This window comes from Kogia breviceps, chromosome 3, assembly GCF_026419965.1.
Source record: "Kogia breviceps isolate mKogBre1 chromosome 3, mKogBre1 haplotype 1, whole genome shotgun sequence".
Classification (NCBI taxonomy): Eukaryota; Metazoa; Chordata; class Mammalia; order Artiodactyla; family Physeteridae; genus Kogia; species Kogia breviceps.
The window spans coordinates 188715172-188720466 of record NC_081312.1 but is presented as its reverse complement, the minus strand read 5'-3'; positions in this window follow the sequence as shown (position 1 = coordinate 188720466).

The window sequence follows — 5295 nt, the reverse complement described above, 5'->3', positions numbered from 1 at the left end:
GGTGTATAAATAGGAAGTCATTGAATCTGTCACTACAAAAGTGAGGAAGGAAATGACCAAATCAAAGAAGGGAGTTCAAACAGTGTACCTGATTGAAGTTTTATAATTTTGCTTTGTAATTTCATAACTTGTGAGAAGAATTTTTGGCTGAGCTTCCATTTGGGGGATAAATTTACATTCTGTAATGAATAGAATGAAATTGAAAAGCTCTATTATTTTGTGATATCTCTATTTTGTTTGGCAAAATATTCAAGATAATTAGAAATAGAGACAACATAGCTGATGAGTTTTGTGTTATAAAATATTTGTCTAAGAATGACAGTCTCAATGAAATAAAAATGGACAGTATGATGAAAATATTTGGACTAAAATATTTAAATATTTCCATACATAAAAGCATAATTAAGTACCTTTACTGAGCAGAATTTTCCTGAGCTTACCAAGAATCTCACCATAAGTAGAAAGAGTATTTTTCCAACAAAATATGGGCTACAGAGAAGAGTTTATCAAAGGTGTCAATAAATTTCAATTTATTAATAATAAAATGCAACCTTGGAGACAATTACAATTTTATGAACCAACTAAAAATCAAGAGAACATATTTGTAATTAAAATCACTGAAGGAGAGGGGAAAGACAGTGTGGCAGGAAAACATTTGAAGAAATTAATGCTAAAATATTTCCAAATATGACAGAAACTACAGGTCTAGGTCTACATAAACTACAGGTCTAGGTTTCTCCTGTAGAAACTACAGGTCTACAGACAGAAACTATCAAGCCACAGGTCCTCAGTGCTTAAAGATACCTAAGAAGAGTGAATAGAAAAAACACCATATACAATCTCATCATAGTCAAACTGCTGAAAACCAATAATAAAAAAAGCTTAAATGAAGCTAGAAGAAAAAAAGGCATTCCAAAAAGAAGATCATGATAACAGTGAAGGGGAGAAAATATTTGCAAATGAAGCAACTAACAAAGGATTAATCTCTGAAACATACAAACAGCTCATGAACTCAATATCAGAAAAAAACAACCCAATCAGAAAAATGGATGGAAGACCTAAATAGACATTTCTCCAAAGAATACACACAGATGGCCAACAAACACATGAAAAGATGCTCAACATCACTAATTATTAGAGAAATGCAAATCAAAACTATGGTGAGGTATCACCTCACACTGGTCAGAATGGCCATCATCAAAAAAATGTACAAAAATGCTGGAGAGGGTGTGGAGAAAAGGGAAACCTCTTGCACTGTTGGTGGGAATGTAAATTGATACAGCCACTCTGGAGAACAGTATGGAGGTTCCTTAAAAACTAAAAATAGAACTACCATATGACCCAGCAATCCCACTGCTGGGCATTTACCCAGAGAAAACCATAATTCAAAAAGATGTGTGTACCCCAATGTTCACTGCAGCACTATTTACAATAGCCAGGACATGGAAGCAACCTAAGTGTCTATCAACAGAGGAATGGAAAAAGAAATTGTGGTACATATATACAATGGAATATTACTCAGCCATAAAAAGGAATGAAATTGGGTCATTTGTAGAGACATGGATGGACCTAGAGATTGTCATACAAAGTGAAGTTAAGTCAGAAAGAGAAAAACAAATACCGTATATTAACAGACATATGTGGAATCTAGAAAAATGGTGTCGATGATCTTATTTGCAAAACAGAACTAGAGACACAAACTTAGAGAACAAACATATGGACACCAAGCAGGGAAGGGGGTGGGTTGAATTGGGAGATTGGGATTGACATATATACACCACTGATACTATGTATAATATAGATAACTAATGAGAACCTATTGTATAGCTCAGGGAACTCTACTCAGTGCTCCGTGGTGACCTAAATGGGAAAGAAATCCAAAAAAGAGGAGATACATGTATACATATAGCTGATTCACTTTGCTGTACAGTAGAAACTAACACAACATTGTAAAGCAACTATACTCTAATAAAAATTAATTTTAAAAATATAACAGTGAAGGATGAATTCTAATCAAAGCATTGCATCAAGAAGACAATGCAATGACATTTTTAAAGGGCTGAAAGAAAAACATCTTCTCAACCTACAGTTCTATATCCAGTTAAACCAGGGGTCCCCAACGCCCAGGCCACAGACCAGTACAGGTCCATGGCCTGTTAGGAATGGAGCCACACAGCAGGAGGTCAGCAGCGGACGAGCGAGTGAAGCTTCATCTGTATTTACAGCCACTCCCCATTGCTCCCATTACCACCCGAGCTCCACCTTCTGTCAGATCAACAGCGGCATTAGATTTTCATAGGAGCGCAAACCACACTGTGAACTGCACATGCAAGGGATCTAGGTTGCGTGTTCCTTATGAGAATCTAATGCCTGATGATCTGAGGTGGAGCTGAGGCAGTGACGCTAGCGCTGGGGAGCGGCTGCAAATACAGATTCTCATTAGCAGAGAGGTTTGACTGCACAGAGACCATCATAAATCAATTGCTTGCAGACTTATATCAAAACCCTATCGGTGAGTAGCAAGTGAAAACAAGCTCAGGGGTCCCATTGATTATGGTGAGCTGTATAATTATTTCATTATATATCACAATGTAATAATAATAGAAATAAAGTGCACAATAAAGGTGATTTGCTTGAATCATCCCAAAACCATTCCCCACCCTCCCTGGCCCATGGAAAATTTGTCTCCCATGAAACTGGTCCCTGGTGCCAAAAAGGGTGGGGACCACTTAGTTAAACTATTCTTAAATAATGAAGAGAAAATAAAGGTATTGTTTAATTCATGGTCAAAGAAGAAATCACAAGGAAAATACGAGCTTATTTCGAAATGAATGATAATGAACACCCCTCATATAAAAATTTGTGGATACAGTTAAAAGAGTAGTTAGAAGGAAATTTATAGCATTAAAAGCTTTCTTAGAAAAGAATGAATGTTAAAATCAGTGACTTATCCTACCACCTTAAAAAGCTAGAAAATGAAGAGACAGTTAAACTCAAAGAATGAATAAAGAGTGTGGTAATCAAGTAGCAAATAGAGAAATAAAAGAAAACAATAAAGCCAAAAGTTGGTTCTTGGAAAAATTTAATAAAATTGATAATCCCTTGATCAAGAAATAAAAGGTACATAATACAAATTACCAATATCAAGAACTGCACAGGGGACATCACTAGACATTAAAATAGTAAGAAAATAATCAATTAGCCAATTAGCAAAATGGGCAAATTCCTTATAAAACCAAACATACCAAAATTGACCCAAGAAGAAAAAGAACATCTGAATGGCCTTCTATTTGTTAAAGAAAGTGAATCTGAAATAAAAATCCTTCCCAGAAAAACTCCATGCCCAGAAGACTTCACTGGTGAATTCTACTGAACATTTAAGTAAGAAATGAAAGAATTATATCAACCATACATCACATATTTCAGAAAATAGAAGAGGAGGAATATATATTTACTGGCTTGTTTCCTGAGGGCAGCATAACCCTCATATAAAGACCTGAGAAAGGCATTACAAAAAAGGGAATTGTAGACCAATATGCCTCATAAATATAGGAACATATATCATTGACAACATATTAACAAAACAAAGAGCAATATATGAAAATAATAACATGCCATGACTAAATGTGAGTCATCCTAGGAATGCAAGGTTGGTATATAATATTAAAAAATCATTCAATATAAATTGTCACACTCACAGATTAAGATAGAAAATAGACATGATAATCTCAGTCAATGGACAGAAATTATTTGACAAAATTTAATACCCATTCATGTTAAAACATCCCAGAAAACTATATGTAGAAAAGAGCTTCCACAATCTGACAGAAGATGGCTATGAAAAACTTCCAGGTAATCATCATACTTCCTGAGATATTGACTATGTTCCTTACAAAGTTGGGAACAAGGCAATGATGTCTGCTTTCAGTTCATTTTCCCACATTTTACTGGAGATTTTAAGCCAGTGCAATAAGATAATTACAAGATAAAGTTTATGTAGCGAGAAATAGAATTGTCCTTATGTGACCTTTACATAATTACATAGATAAAAACTATTAGAGAAACTAAAAAACTCTACATGAACTAATAAATGAACCTAAAAAGATTACACAATATAAGGTAGGTATACCAAAACCAATTGTATTTTTATGTACTAGTAAAAAAAATGGAAAGGGGATTTAAAATATTTACAATGATATAATAAATTAATGTACTTAGAAGTAAATCCATGTAAATCTATAAGACATGCCTGAGAGAAATTAAAGAAGATATAAATAAATGGAGAGATAAACCATGTTCACAGATTGGAAGATTCCATACTGCTAAGATATCTATTTTCCCCAAATTGATCTGTAGATTCACCATAACCCAATCATGATCCCAATCAAAATCCCAGACTTTTTTTGATAAATTGACAAATGATTCTAAAATTAGTATCTAAATGCAAAGAACCTAGAATAGCCAAAACAACTTGGAAAAGAGGAAAAATGTTGGATACCTTACCTAACCTAATTTCAATAATTAATAGAAAGCTTCAGTAATCAATGCAGTGTGGTATGATAGAAAAACAGATCAATGCACAAAAATAGAGCCACACATAAATTGTCAATTGATTCTTTGACAGAGGTGCCAAATTAATCCCTATGGTGAAAGGACAGTCTTTTCACTAATGCTGCTGGGACAACTGGATAACTATAATGGGAAGACAATGTTCCTCTATCCATACTTCCCAGCAGACACGGGTCTATGAATCATAAACCTAAATGTAAAAATAAAACTACTAGCTTTGAGAAGAAAACATAGATGAATTTTTTGTAATCTTGGATTAGGCAAAAAATTCTTACAGAGGACACAGAAAACACTAACCATTAAAAAAATGATAAATTGGATTCCAAAACTTAAAAACTTCAGTTCATCAAAATACACCACAAAAAACATGCATAGAAAAACCCCAGACTAGGAGAATAAATAATAATCAGTTGCACTTTTACATAATAATGCATATGGGAAGTACAATGAAAATAATATTCCATTTATAGCATAATACATAAAATATTTGAATTCCAGGCATAAACTACTAATGATGAAATAAAAGGAAGAAAAAAAAACTGGAAAGTTATACTTATGCTTGATTGTATAGACCATAATAAAGATGACAACACTTCCTAATTTAGTAAAGATATTTTAATGTAAGACTAATTAATTTTTCTCAGGATATTTTAAATAACATTTTAAAATGGGATTTCCACACCAAGGAAACATGCCTTTGTTTTTAGTTTATTGACTATTCTTAAT